At 41.4% G+C, this 16,205-nt stretch overlaps 1 protein-coding gene across 2 annotated transcripts in view; it reads right to left on the bottom strand.

Moving 5' to 3' along the window:
- LOC134540409 (uncharacterized) overlaps window positions 1-16,205 on the bottom strand; it is a 214,367-nt gene that overhangs the window by 169,313 nt on the left and 28,849 nt on the right. The window contains exon 1 of one of the 2 annotated variants that reach the window (XM_063383128.1): window positions 9,727-9,791. The exons of the other annotated variant lie outside the window; for it this stretch is intronic. The gene's annotated coding sequence lies outside the window, so the exon portion shown is untranslated. Of the gene's footprint in view, window positions 1-9,726; window positions 9,792-16,205 lie in introns of those variants that run through there. 2 annotated transcript variants of the gene reach the window in all.

Raw genomic sequence — 16,205 nt, forward strand, 5'->3', positions numbered from 1 at the left:
TATACACACAGTGTGGTGCTAAAAAAACGCATTATTTCAATCTGCGAACTGTACTGCCTACGTAAAGGAAATCGCGGGAACAACGGTGTTACATAAAGAACTGATGTTATTGCACGGACACACGTAACGAGCCCACCGGATACAACATTCTTGAAGTGAAAGTACATGGAAACAAAAGCGCTGTAATACGACGTCGCACACATACCATCTCGGTTAGAATGTAAGGAGTACTTACTCAGCAATAGGCCACACATTTAAATCAAGAACTAGGCTGGTTACAAAATTATCCTGGAATGTTCCTAAAATTAATAGGGACCTGAAAAATTTGCGGTTTTACAGGGTGTCTACAGAAGTGACAAAATCAATTTTAGTGACGTTTTAGTGACCTTTTCAGTGACTTTAACTGACCTAAATCTCAACATTTTTTTTCTGATTTTTTTTTACTTTGTACTATTGACTAAACTAATTGACACTTTTACAAAAAAAATACACATTAGGCTTAAAATTTATGCCTAAAGCTACCAATGACCACCCAAATTTAAAAGGACATGTTATCCTAATGCAGAGCTGCCTACCTCAAATCACACCTATCAGTAATTACAATTATATGAAAAAAGTACGCTTAAATCATGCACGATAAATTTTTTCTGAGGCATTTTGACACACTCACAAGATAAAACAAGGACATTAATATGCAAAAAAAAAGAAAAATATAGGCCTATGTATATGAATATAATGAAAATTTATGAATCAAAAAAAAAACTTTTTGAACAATACAAACTGAATGTCAATTTTACTGGAAATTTTGAATCTTCAATTCAAAGTATTCAAATTTAACCTTTAGAAAAACTGTCTTTTTATTTGCTTCTTTTATCCTAATTGGATAATAACTGTCATGTAAACAAACAAAAGAAGACAAACACAAGGACTTATAAACAATAACTTTGCGTTTGTTACTTTCGTTTCTAGCGAAAAAAGGACGATATAGATTTTTTGCTCATCATGGCTATAAAATGACCCGCATATTTCTTTGATTCAATATGCCGTCCAGTCATCCCTTCCACCATGTGCAATCGAAAAGTCACACGTGCATACATTAAAAAACGCATGGCGTTCCAAACATTTGAAGACAACAAGCATGGCCATTCTTTTGAATATTTAAGTCGAAAGTTCTGAATAATTGCGTGTTTCCCCCCCCCCCCCCCCCCCCCCAGGTACACATTGTTCTGTCACACGCTTCATTTCTACAACCGGCACTGAAGAACACAACACTATCGAAAAACACAAAAATAATTCACGTCTGTAGACACGACAAAAACACTATGATGAAAAAAATGGCTTTCAAGAAATAAATTAAAACAACACAGGTTAGCCAAAGTACCGTACAAAAATTATCGTGATGTAAGTAGCCTTCAAACTAAAAGTCTGGGAATATGTACTAGTTGTATCGTACAACAGACGTAATACCATTCCATTAATATTTCAAAACACGAGAATTAATATACTTATTTCGACAGTACATGCGCACACTTACTAGTTACGTTATTTGCGCAAACAAGCGATGTATTCAAACTGCGTTCACGAAACACGCACAGCAGAAACGGAATTTTCTCCGTTACCATGCAGCACAAAGCCTCGTTTCCGTAAAAAACCAGCGATGTTCCGTAATTCCGTAATTCGATGTTAAATCCGTAATAATTACGGAAAATCCGTAATGGCTGGCAGCTCTGCGTAATGAGAGATTGTGTATTTACTATACTTGTATGGACGCGGAGGCGGAAAGCATCGTTATCGTAACAAGATGTACGTACTAGTATACCGTAACATCTATGGTTTGAAAACCTCTGAATCCTCGTACAAATACTAGTCTTTTCATACGTCAGGCAATACTAGACTCGTACGGCCTGTCTCCTAAAAAACGAAACAACGAAAACGAACATAGCACGACAATCAGCTTGGCATATCATTGAATTTCACCACTGCGTTTCATGGTATCTTATTTCAGCACTTTGTTCTTCTATCGCAGGCCGAACCATACTAAAGAAAGAAAAATACGGCTGTGCCAATTACACAGTCACTTAGCATCCAATAAATACACGTGAAAATACGTGAATAGAAAAAAATTTCGTGAGCTTGTATTGAATTCCGTGACTTTTTAGTGACTTCGTGACCTCGCATCAAAATTCGTTACTTTTTCGTTACTTTCGGGACTTTCGTGACTTGTAGACACCCTGTTTTAATTACCTTCAGGATAGTCTACACAGTCCTCTGTACACTCGGGCAAACAACGCCAGTTCGTTGGCTGCTGACTTGTGCGTCGTCTCAACTGATTTGCCCGTAATTCGTTATTTCTTTGGTTGAGGGTTTCTCATTGGCCCAGAGTCGCCCAGACGAACAATGAGCCAATAGCAAAAGCATCTTAAATGTATATGTGTATGAATTTTAGACTATCGCGAAATGAATCTGCGAAATTTTCCGGTCTAAAAATTAAGGATCTACTTAATAAAACTCTAATATTAACTGACATGCAACCGGTGGGTATAGAAGCATGAATTTTTTACATAAGAGTTCCTCATATAACGTTGGTGACCACTAAGAAAGGATGTTTGTAAATTCATTCCTTAAGGGAGTTAAATAGGGGATGGACGTTGGTATGGAAGTTTTGTCATTTTTGAAGTTAGAAATATGTAAATTGACGTTTAGGCTCCTGTTTATAAATAAAAGTCAGTTGTATGAGCGTTTTTGGTATTTCATCAAAAATGAGGATCAAATATTTTCCCATCGAGCACACGGCTAGTAACTTCATAAATTTACAAGCACTGATGTCACAACATGATCTCACAAGAATTACATGTGTATGTACAAAACCTTCGATACGTGACGTCCACAGAAAACACGCTATACTCCACGTGCTTTTTTACCTTGTTTACAACGGAACACAGAACTGGCACGTCGGAACCATGCGTAGTTTACCCCACTCTCTTACTCCAGACAACTTCTCTGAGTTTTCCCTGTTTTCTAGGTTTTCCCTGTCTGCGGGATCTATAAAGGAACTGCGAAGAAACTTACGTTTCCTTGAGGTGGATAATTATTTGGAATGTCTGTACATTTTACTGTAATTTATAACATTGCACACGTTGGCTATTAATATCAGCCTGACATGCATTATGCCATTACGAAATTCGTACATATAGTTTCAGAGTAAGGTTATTAAATACATCACAAAATAAATCCAATTATACTTACTTCATCTATAATCAAAAATTTACCGTCATAAATCATTTCTTGAAACTGAGCAAGTGAGTGTCAATTAAGATCTCGGAATATTTTGTTGGCTCTTGAATGTATTGTTGAACTATCAATATCAACAGCAGCGCATCAGTTGGAGCAAGTAATTGATAGGAAGGTGATAACCGTATTTCATTTAATTTAGTAGCAAAATAGTGAATTATAGTAGTACTTTTTTTTTACATAACCCGCTTTTCCTTAAACGATTCTTTTGATTGGTGTATCTGAAACTTTGCCACGTATAAATTCAAGCAGTTTTATCAAAAATGTATATTATCTCTTGTTCAGGTAAAAATATAACATTCAGCAAATTATACTGGACATTTTGATGCCTTAAGGGTGGGGTGTTGAGTTCTCTTTTTGTACGCGATAAGTAGACACTATATATCTACCGAACTTTCCAACATGTTCATATCCTTCTATTCTTGTCGCGAAGTAGAAAACGCACTCCAAAGTGTTTGTTATCGTGACATTCGTATTTGTCCAAGAACTACAATAACAACAGCTAATTCCAAGCAAGACTAAAATAATGAAACAGCCAATGAACACGCGACGTTTGCCCGCATGTGCAGAGGATCGTGTAGTCTATCCTGGAGGTTAGTGAATTTTTTTTCCCGGTCTCTAGAACATGTACCTGAATTAAACCACCGACAATGCTACCAAGTTTCAACACACAGCTGGGCTGGAAACATTTTCGCGAAAAATGCACGCCGCACCAGCGAGCAGAGACCGAAAAAAAATATCCGCAGGTTCATTGACCTCTAGGACGGACTCCATAGTCCTCGGTGTACTCGGGGAAACGTCGACCCTTTCATTGTGAGACGTGTCAACTGGGTTGTCCGTTCGGCTATTACTTGGTTTAGGTTTTGCCATTGGCTCGCAGTTCTTTCAGATAAAACATGGGTAGAGACTGGAAAAATTCGCTTGGATAGTCTCCATAATCCCTTATATACTCGGGTAAATGCCAACTGCTCATTGGCTAATGATTTGTGGAGACCTGTTTACAGGTATGAATGTGATTCGATAATTCTCGTGTAGAAAGTGTTCCATTGGCTCACAGTCCTTCAGGTGACTGAGGTCCAATCACTGAAGCATAGAGACCGGAAAAAATCGCGAATTCATTTCGCGATAGGCTAAAATACAAATCATTATATTTCAGTGCTGCCTCTGCTATTGGCTCACAACTCACCTGGATGACTCTGGGCCAATGAGAAACATCCCACCAAAGCTTTATAGAATCACAGGCTGCTACGCTGGAACGTCTCATAAGACAGCAGCCAATGAGTGGGTGGCATTTGACCGAGTGTACGTAGAACCTTTGAATATATATACTGTATAGAATTCGCGAGTGGATAGGATTTACTCTACGTTTTTCAGAATCGTATGATGAGCAGCTTGGGAACTTCACCGCTGCAGTGCGCTGTCGTAACGCCCTGTATCGTCTTAGTTGTTATTTACACGTTAGAGCGCAGCACTGTCGCCTGCTGTCATACCCCGCTCCCCTCACCCATCATTCACTGCAGCTCAAGGTCGTTCAACGGGAGGGGGAAGGGGTGTTTGAAGAGTTCGACACTTGTCCGCTTGGGACCACCACAAGTCGATGCCCTAGAGATGGTGGCGATTGCAGCGGTGAATTAACCAACTACCTCAAAACCGTATTAGAAATTTTAACCTGGGCTGGCGACTTCTATACAGTATATATATTCAAAGGTAGAACTATGGAGTTCATCCTACAGGTCATTGAAACCGCGAATTTTCCCGGTCTCTACCTGTGCGGTCTCCGCCAATGAAGGCGCGGAGTGAAGAGGTCCGCCCACCGCTGGACGCGGAAGACGGCCTCAGACGTGGGCTTCGAGGACCGCCGCTAGGAAGTGGACGGCCGACGGGGGCAATCAGGAGCGACGAGGCGAGCAAACAGCGGAGAGGCGCTGTTAGCGGAGGACCATAAAACTGCTGTTCGCGCGGCTGACTCGGGTAGAGAATGAGAAGGGGGGGGGGGGTGTTACGACTCCGTGTTACGTGAAACAGCTAGGCGGCAATGTCCTGTCCCGTCTCGCGATGAGTCATTCCTCAGGTACGGTACCCTGACAGATGTCAACAGTATGTTCTGAATCCACAAATAACTTTGTTTAAAAATCAGCCAACGATCTGCGTACATTTTCGGGTATCTTAGTAAGCTTTAAGAAAAAAAAAAAAAACAAGAGTTTATTTACGTTTAACACGAGCTTACAAGAGTAATTTTAGAGGATTGACAAAACAAAAATTAAGTCTACAGCAAAAACACTGCTGGTTAAGCACTGGAACAACTATCAGATCCAGTGACCTCCAGGATAGACACCACGATCCTCTGCACACTCGCGCAAACCTCGCCTGTTCATCGGCTGCTGACTTGTGAGGCGTCTCGACTAGGTAACTCGTGATTCGATACTTATTTTATATGACTATATTGACGAGGACCCACGAGTCCTACAAATTAACAGTGAACCAATAGCAGAAGCAGGCGTATCGCGAAGTGTATCAACTAATTTTACCGGTCTCTACTGATGATAAGGGACCGGAAAAATTCGCGGGTTCAATGACCTGTAGGATGAACTCCATAGTTCTACGTACACTCGGTCAAATGCCACCCACTTATTGGCTGCTGTCTTGTGAGACGTTCCAGCGTAGCAACCTGTGTTTCGATAAGGTTTTGGTGGGGTGTTTCTCATTGGCTCAGAGTGATCCAGGTGAGTTGTGAGCCAATAGCAGAAGCAGCACTGAGGTATAACGATTTGTAGTTTAGCCTATCGCGAAATAAATTCGCGAATTTTTCCGGTTCAACTGATGATATTTCGATAAGCATTTTTGAACTAGTTTTTACAATTGAATACAGAGATCGGAAGTCTGAACAACAGGTGTTTTCTATAGAGATTTAGTCATTTGTAAGTACGAATAATCCTTAGTTTATTTAAGGTACAAATTTTGTTTATGAATTCCGAAATTATACCCGTATTTGCCGTATGCAGATCATTCTAAACCATTTTTAATAACTAGACGCATTTTTCTCTCGAGTAATTATCTGATCGCTAATTAGACGGCAATAATATATATCCGTGCTAGCCATTGTTTCCTTATGACTGGTGGCCGTCTGTTAGAGAAGCCATTGCCCTATTTCACCGGGCCATTTGGACGGTTCTGCTTCCGCACTGGATGGCTATGATTGGTGTGTCTACAGTAGACATGTGCCAGAAAAAAAACACCCAACCACGAAACACAAACAAAGCTAAAAATTTTTTAACACACAGCTGGTCTGAAAATATTTTCGCGAAAAGTAAATGACCCTATTAATAACAATTCAATGTTATACGTCAGGGACGTACAACCCACAACTATATTTATATGGGCGGTGGGTGCAGATTTTTTGTTTATACAGACATACTTTTGTCTGATTTTTTTTTTATCTGCTATGACGCCCAATTTACGTGCTACTGTAAGATACGATTTGTTGAAAATGTTAATTTCCGTAAGCACCAAACAAAAATAACTTTGGACTGGAATGTACAGAAGTATTCACAACGTTTTTTATGCAAAGGATGGCATAAAAAAACTCTTTGGTGACATTCCTGCTCCTCCAACTAACATTTACCTACGAGCGTCAATATTTCTCTTTGTATTAAGGCCAACTCCCCGTTGGCATAACTGTACGTATCTACAGGTCCAGTTTTCTAGATGTTGGACGTAAATTTATGGGGAAACCTACAATTCACAGGGATGAGAGCCACACCCGAACAGATCCGAAGTTCTCCGAAGTTTGCCGAGCGCTCGTGAAAAAAATTCCATATTGCGGGAATTTATATATTTTACGGTCATAGAGTATTAAATAACGCTAACCTAACCAACTTTTCATTTTAGTTACTATAACCTAACGTAGCCTACCCTCCCGGAAAAAAAAATAACTATTATTTATTATACTGAAACGAACGTAAACTACGTTTTTACTTGGGTAAACTTCATAACTGTTCGGGTTGAGGTTGTGGCTTTCAACAATGTGAATTGTAGGCTATTCTAATTTTTGCTTGTTTCCGTTGACGTGACGTAACAGATGAACTGGGTGAGGCGACGAAGTGGGTATCGCGACGACCCATTCTTGGTTTCAAGACCTCTATGGCATGATGCATTTCGAGTAGACGTGTAAAACTACAGGTGTACGGAGTTTTGTGTTGCTGGATCAATCCGAATTTTTTTTTCCCCCGTTTCTAGTAACGTCTTCGAAGGGAAAAAATTCCTGGATTCAACTACCTCTGAGGAAGGCTTCAGTGTCCACTAAATCCACAGGAAAATGTTTCCTGTCAGTTGGCTGCTCATTTTAAGAGAATGCTTTGCTCTGAAAGCCATGGCTCGACTCTTCTGTCGTAGAGTATTTCTTATTGGCTCAGAGGATTCGATATGATCTATGGCTAGAGACCTGTAAAATTCGCGATTTCAAATCCTTAAAGTATATACTCCTTGATCCTCTATGCACTCGTGCAAATTACATCTGCTGATTGGTTACCGACTCGTAACACCTGTGACTGGAATTATCGTGATTCGCTAATTCTTCTGTTAAAGATTTTTCATTGGCCCAGAGTCCTTCAGATAAACTGTGGCCCAATCACTGAAGAAAAATAATGTCACAAGTATTTGGACTCTTTCATATCGCGAAATGAATCCGCTAATTTTACAGGTCTCTATCTATGGCTAGAGACATGATTATTTCACGCTTGTACATGATGAAGTCTTTTTAGAGTGTTCACTGGTCGATAACAAGGTCGCGTTATTTGGCGGGATACACGTGATATGGTAAACACTCCTTCTCCTTGTCTATAACTGACTCGGGGTAGTAGGAACTGTAGCCCAATCATTAACGTGAAGCAGATGCATAATATGCATCATATGATCTTCACGTCAACCTGGCTCCGGTTTTAACCTACCACGAGGGACATGCAAAAATTCGTGTCATTACCACGCGGCAGCCTAGATAGCAAATATTTGTACTCTTGAATGACTCGTATATAGAGACCGGAAAAATTCGCGAATTCATTTCGCGATAGGCTAAAATACAAATAGTTATAACTCAGTGCTGCCTCTGCTATTGGCTCACAACTCACCTGTATCACTCTGAGCCAATGAGAAACACCCAACCAAAGCTTTATCGAATCACAGGCTGCTACGTTGGGACGTCTCACAAGACAGCAGCCAATGAGTGGGTGGCATTTGACCGAGTGTACGTAGAACTGTGGAGTTCATCCTACAGGTCATTGAATCCGCGGATTTTTCCGGTCCCTACTCTATATATACAGGCATACAATTTTTTTTTCGAAAATATTTCTAGACTAGAAGGAGAGATAAAAAATAACTGTACCATCGGCTGTACTTCATAATTTGTCGAGTTTCTTTCATGTACATGTCTACTATTACAACACTGATCACAGTAATCCAGTGCGGAAGCAAACGCGTCCTGAATGGCCTGGCCAAACAAGGCAAGGACTTCTCTCGCAGACGGTTGCCTATCACAAGGAATAAACAGCTGTCGTGGGCTCACCATATTGCAGTCTAATGAATGTTCAGAATTTTATTTTCGTTTAAAATTTGATGACATGTTAGTTTACAGTTCCCAATGCCTAGATGGCAATTCAAATCTCCTTAATAAAATGTGTTGTCTAGGTGCAGGCATTTTTCGTGAGAAAAAATCTGAACCCCTAATAGACAACTGGAACCAGCTATACCCGCGCAAGCGGTTTCTTCCTTGTGATTGGCGGCCGTCTGCGAGAGAAGTCGTTGCCTTTTTTGACCCAGCCACTCAGGACGTGTTTGCTTCAGCACTGAATTACTGTGATCAGTGTTGTAACAGTAGACATGTATATGAAAAGAACCTCACCCAATCACGAAACAAAGACGACGCTACAGTGTTTCCAACTTTCAGCCACTCTCGGAATCTTTTCGCGAAAAATCCATGGCTCTATGGCCCCCACAAGGATGGGGCTGGGTGGACCCCTAGGTCCAGGGCTGGGCCCTGTGTACTTTTAAAATTTTAACTATTGTAATTTTTTACAAACTAGAAAAACAAATTCAATTTTTTTATCCAATGTTATTCTAGAAGATTATACACCTACAGCTAATTATATGTTAAAATTTAAAGTAAAATAATTTTGTAAAGAAAACTTAGTTTGGACTTATAAAATAGTAACCATAATTATACTTTGTATTTTCAGGTTAAATAACATTCTAAAAAGAGTGTAGGTAAGATATAACCATGCAATTATAATGTAGCACGTGACTGTGAAATACTCCCCCCCCCCCCCCCCCACGGATCGCGGATCCTGAGTCCAGGACTTGTAATCGAACGTGGGGGCCATATGCATGGCCCTAGTGTGACCCGAAGAAAAAACCCAGGATATTGAATTGAAAACACGTACCTACGTTTTGTGGTGTGCGGCGCCGACACCAGAGGACGACCTGCAGGTTGCGCGCCACGGAATGAAACCTCACGTAATTCTCCTTGCCCGCGTGCCGACGGGTGTTTCTCCACAGGCCGGCCGCGGAACGAGCATCACACACGCGGCACACGGGCCCCGCAACGAGCGCGACGAAAGTGTGAAAGTAACGCACGGAAAGCGAGGCGCATCTCGCGTGCTGGCCTGTTTGCCGCGCCCGAATATGGCCTAATTAATTCCTTCTTTCCTTCGCCGGGCTGCCCGACCCTGTTAGCTCCCACGCGCCGCCGGTTAATTGCGCTGTTGCCACATTTCCCCCGCCCCGCGCGCATTCCGAGGGGGAAACAAACCGTCCGCGTCAGTTGCGTGCTCTGACGATCCTCCGGCGCGGATCTCTCCCACGCGTCGTTAAGGACGGGTCCGCGCCTGCACAACACGAGCGAGTGAACCGTAGGCCCGCTCGCGACTCTGCCTGTTTAGCAAACCCCCTTCGATTTATTTTAACTTACGGACTACGTCTTACACATAACTAGGGACTGGAAAAATTCGTGTTTTCAATGACCTCCAGGATAGACTCCACGATCCTGTGCATACTCGGGCAAACGTCACCTGTTCATTGGCTACTGACTCGTGAGGCGTCTCAATTGGGAGACTCGTGAGGCGTCTCAATTGGGAGACTCGTGATTCGATACTGCTTTGACTGAGAGCCTATAATTGGCCCACACTCCTCCAGGTTAACAGTGAACCAATGGCAGAAATTGCATAAAGGTACAACTATTTGCATTTCAGCATATCGCGAAATGAATCCGCGATTTTTCCGGTCTCTACACATAACCACATAAACATTTATGAAATACGTACATGTCATTTGAAAACCGACAAACTTCGGGCTGCAGTTCATCACGACACGTGGTTTAAAGGGCTTAACGATATTTTCTACTGTTAAAAATAGATAACGTATTTAAGATGGATCAATAAAGACCGGAATGATTTGCGGATTTCGTGATGAATATAATATGTTTGTACTACTACTTATTTACGTTAGTAGCGTGAATAAGTCATTTTGAGTACCATTGTCACGTGACAGCTGATCAACAACATGTAGACACTATTTTCAACTCACAAATTATAAAGTGTTATGATATTTTGTGCAAAAATTATAATTACCACGTTTCCATGTCGGGTTTAAAACGTTTCGGGTATCCAATTTAGTTTGTGTACGATACCCGTTTCCATGCAATAATTAGATCCAGTTAAAAACGACTTCGATTCGCTTGATATATTTGCTTGTTATAAGGGTGGCGACATTGAAATTTATGTTGGCTCACATGAAATAAATAAAGACGTAAGTAAATAAACACAAACAGGTGATTTGTCATTCTACTACGTCAAAAATATTTTCCGTACGAAAATATAATGGATAAGCAAAACTAACACTTCTGTTGTCCACACATTCCTACTAACACTCGTCATTTTTAAACAACAACACACTTAAAAGTGTTATATACAACTGCCGTTGGTAACAAATGCTGTGCGTATTTACTTTCTATCCGTTTCCAATACGATAACCGTTTCCATGCCATTTTTCCCTCTGCTCAATCCCATTCCATCCTACAATTTTGGTGTATCGACCTTGAAACTCATAACGTTTTGGAACCCGTTTCCATGGACGTTTTCGAATCGGTAAGTGTTCTTAAAACGTTTTGAACCCGACATGGAAACGTGGTAAATGAATAATATGTAAGGAAACTGAAAAAAAAATTAGTACCTACATTTTATGTGAATTGAAGGATAATTACTCTGAATTATCAAAGCAGGACTCTCCTGAGTATATATATTGATTATTTATTCCCGCCACTTATAAAAGATAAACAGTTAAAAACATTTTCCAGCCATCGGCTGCTTTATCATGCGACCTTAACAGAAATATAAAAATATGTTAGTTTCCCTATCACGAGCAGAAACGTCCTATGAGTAGTTGTGAATCGGTGGGTTTGTAATACTGGCGGGCAAAACATGTGGACATTGTTGATTTTTCTGTTTGTTTTTTTGTCAATACTTTTATTTCAGGGCTTTTTAAAAAAGTATATATATAACTCGATACCTCGCTTGTTCCATAGATATCCACTTCGTGTAACACCACGGGTGTGAAAAAAACTCGCGCAAGTGATGATAATTACGTAAACTCGCGCGTATTTTGACACCCATGATATTGCACTAGGTGGTAGTAAGTGAATAACTTCTTGAAAATATATTTGTGGCAGAACAAGAATGAAAGAAAGGTAAGAGGTAGCTCTTAAATAAAAGAAATTACAAAAAAATCTAAACGGCGTGTGGGACCGAGCTTCAAGTGACTTTGAAACGGGAAGCCTTCTTTTCACAGACAAGAGAGCCAAACGCACGATCATGCATCTTCGGTTTTTTTTTGTTCATTGTAAAAGGTTAGGTTAGCTACATTATAAATACTTTAAAACATCGTGGACGGTTTATTTGGTTAGAATAGCTACATTAAAGATACTGTGACATCATGTAAACTGTTTCCTAGCCCTGGATAGCTACATATTGAAAAGTTATTTGCTAAGCAACCATAAAATGATTTTACAGTATTTTTAATGTAGGTAGCTATACTTACCTAATATAACCAACCATCCACAATGTTTTAAAGTATTTATAATGTAGCTAACCTATCCTAATCAACCGCAAAATTTAATGCCACACCGGTTTATACAATGAGATAGAACGGGAAAAAAAAGCGAGTATGAACTTCGGGGAACTTCGGGTGTGGCTTTCTCGTTTGTGTAAAAAGGCTTCCCCTTTGAAACCAAAATGGAGGAAGCAGCCAGTCTGTTGCAGAGCGCCTCTCTCGTCTGACGAGCCGACAGTTGCGACACGAGCGCCCTGGCTCGTGGCCAGCGAGCATCCAAGATGGCGACGCGCCAGAGAGCGTCACCAGTGTTGCCAACAATGGAACGGTACGCTCCGCCGATTCCGTTTGACGGGGCGAGAAAAAAAAACTAAACTCTCGGAAGGAGAAATTAGCATACTCCAAGCGACGCGGAGACGTGAAATTGTAATTTCTTTTCTTTTTTTTTAAGTCGTATTTCCTTCCTGGATGGCGTCGTAACGTGTCCGACAGCTATGCTCTATTTTTCAGGCGTGCGACGGAGAATGCAGTCATTATTGTTGTATCGTTAGAGACAGTGATTTTTCGCGGATAAAATCTGTACGCTTACCAGACTGCAGAGCGGAATGTCTGCGCCAGGAACTGGCTGCTTTGTGATTGTTGACGGCCGTCTGCAAAGAGAAACTATCTTCTTGTTTGGCCAGGCCACTCAAACGCACAGACTTGTTGTGATTCGTGTACCTTCAAAGATACTTAATCACGAAACACAGACGGTGCTACAGTATTTTAATAAACAGATAATCTATAAATATTTTCACAAAAATAAATACTGGGCCTTTGTATTGTCTATGAAAATTTTCCATTATAATCACAAACCTGCAAAATTAGCATTGGCTAGCTTGCGTTTGTTATCTTTGTACGTTTGACTTTACATTATGATTGGGTCAACAGTTTTTTTTATACAACTTAAATTGCAAGAGGCCAATGATAAACCTACAAGAAAGATATGAGAGAATCATTTGCATCTCGAAATTCTGACAACATTCACAGAACAAGTGATACCAATCTTATCAGTTTTCTAGAGCGCAGAGCCTAACCTGACATGAAAAAGTAACGTTAATTTCGAATGCCTCTACAAGTATCGCCTGAAAAATTACACGATTTCAAGTACATTTTTCTTATCGTTTGTTCGTGCCCTGAGAGTTTTCAGTGGACTTCGAGACAAGTGTTTTAATGCTTGAAGCGTGATTCAGTCTCAACTGGGTTTCCATTGGTTGAAAGCCCCCGGGCGTGTCCGAGCACGGACAGAGCTGTCCCGAGTTTCCACCGATGCGGACAGTGGCGTGAGATGCGTGCATTAAGCACACGGACACTTCGTGAAGCCGTTTTCTGTCCTGCCGATGTCTTTGCCATGTTTGCCGGACATTATAAACAAACCGTTTCAAATGTGGTGTCTGCATTGTGGGAACAGGTTCAAAAGCTCTTTAAATTATTATTATTTTTGATGGAGAATAATTATTTAAAATAAATTAACGGACATACACCATTTCCTGATATGCTCTGGTTGTCACAGAAAGAACTTCGAGAATTTACAAACAAAAAAAAAAGATAAATAACTAAAAACTTGATGGGTATTTGTGTTCGTGATGCGGGGTGATAAGCGCGACGCTCGCTGGTTTTCCAGAGCAATTATCTCCTCTAAGCGCAAAGCTCTGAACTGGCGCGCAGTCCTCTCGTCGTGCATACAACTACGAAATTTGAGCGGTAACCTTAACATTTTGTACCAGAGAAATGAAGATGAAGATAAAGGTGTAATCCAAGTCTCTTGAGTGCTTTACTGGGAGTTTCGTGTCTCAAAATGATTCTAAAAACACGCGTTTTAGCCACTTTCGCTCTCCCAAAAATACAGTAAAAACTAAATATGGAAACAGAACTACACATCCATCCTCAGCATAATTTCTTAAATGCTTTTCGTAAATAGACAGTTGAACAATTTTCGAATCGCGAGGTTTCTTTTGAAGCTCTGCACACCGTGTGTGTGCCCGGAAAAGCGGAGGCCTTAAGTCTAGGCATGTAACATTTCACATCAGCTGATATTGGCTTGTTCGTCTTCTGTTTATATATCTATCTTTGTTTTCCATTTCTGTGGGTCTTCTACTACAAAAAGTGTAATCTAGTAATGACGTATGTCCAAAATATTATTTTATAGGAGTGTCTGTGTTTAACGAAGGAAATTCTAATTCGTACTTATTAAACACCGTCAGGCTGCTCATGCACGACATACTAAATGTCTGGAGGCAGCCGTTTGCAAGAAAAGCCACTGTCTGATTTGGCCGGGCATTTTCGGGATGCTATTTGCTCCCGCACAGAAATGCTGTGACTCGTGTCAGTATTTTAACACATAGCTAGGGACACCTGTATTTCGCGAATACATTTCGTGTCAAGGTATGTCACAAAACACTGTAGCTTTTTCTTAGAGTAATGGCGAATCGTGTGCGTGCAGCAGTACGGTATCCACATTCCCATTGGCCCCGTCAAGCGCGGGAAAACACCTCTCGCCGACCACAGCCAATAACTACAAGAAGAAAACTACGGTGTTTTGCGATGTACCTAGACACGAAATGTATTCGCGAAATACAGGTGTCCCTACACATAGCTTGTTCCTAAATCTTTTTGCGAGAAAAAAAAGGGCCATAACTAAGTCCCTGCGTGTTGTAGTATGGCAATGGTTAGACACCGGGAAAATTCGCGAATTCGTTTCGCGGTAGGCTAGAATCCAAAAACGTCCTACGTTTGTACTTCTTCTGCAATTGGTTCACTGCTTATCTGGAGGAATCTGGGCCAAAGATGTGTCGAATCACAAGCTACCCTGTCGGGATATCCCATCAGTAGGGCCATGCATATTTCGCGAAAAGCTTCCGGGACTAGTTACAAGTCAAAACACTGTAGCATTGTCTGTGTTACATGATTGGGCGAATTTCTTTCAGGTACACGTCGATTGTCACAACACCAAATCACAGTAATTCAATGGGGAAGCAAACTGGTCCTGAGTGGCTCGGTCACAACAAGGTAAACGACTTCTCTCGCATTCGGCGGCCAATCACAAGGAAGAAACCGCTGCTGCCGGGATACCTTGTTGCAGTCTAATAGAGGTTCAAATTTTTTCGCGAAATATGCGCATGGCCCTACTCATCAGTAGAGACCGGAAAAATTCGAAAATTCATTTCGCGATAGTCTGAAATTCATGCACATATACCTTTAAGCTGCTCAACTAAAGAAGTAACAAATCACAGGCAAACCAGTTGAGACGAGTCACAAGTCAGCAGCCAACGAACTGGCGCTATTTTCCCGAGTGTACAGAGGAATGTGTAGACTATCCTGGAAGTCATCGAAACCGCGAATTTTTCAGGTCCCTACTCATCAGTCAGAATCTAATGAAGAGGTGAGTTTTCTCCGAGTGTGCCGATAGATGTGAAGGTAACTGAAAGCTATTCCCTAGCAATGGTGCTGGCGGGAGAGGGAACAAGGGGCGGGGGAGGGAGAGTGTTCTTGACACGGCTGCAGGAAGGCCTGCCGCGAGAGTTGGTAACCTCGAGGTCCTGCGGGAGGCCGCGTGCGGTGTTGCCAGACTCGCGGATACCGCGGGGCGCAGCGGGACCACTCCGTGCACTCGCCGGCGCGACCGAGCAGACGCACACCCGCTTCACGTCCACCGTCCTCAAAAAAACGGAAAAAATTCCGCACGTTCGCTTCGTGATACGTAGAGACCGGAAAAATTCGCGGGTTCAATGACCTCCAGGATAGACTCCAATATCCTCTATACACTCGGGCAAATGCCAAAT

Source organism: Bacillus rossius, chromosome 16 (genome assembly GCF_032445375.1).
Source record: "Bacillus rossius redtenbacheri isolate Brsri chromosome 16, Brsri_v3, whole genome shotgun sequence".
NCBI lineage: Eukaryota > Metazoa > Arthropoda > Insecta > Phasmatodea > Bacillidae > Bacillus > Bacillus rossius.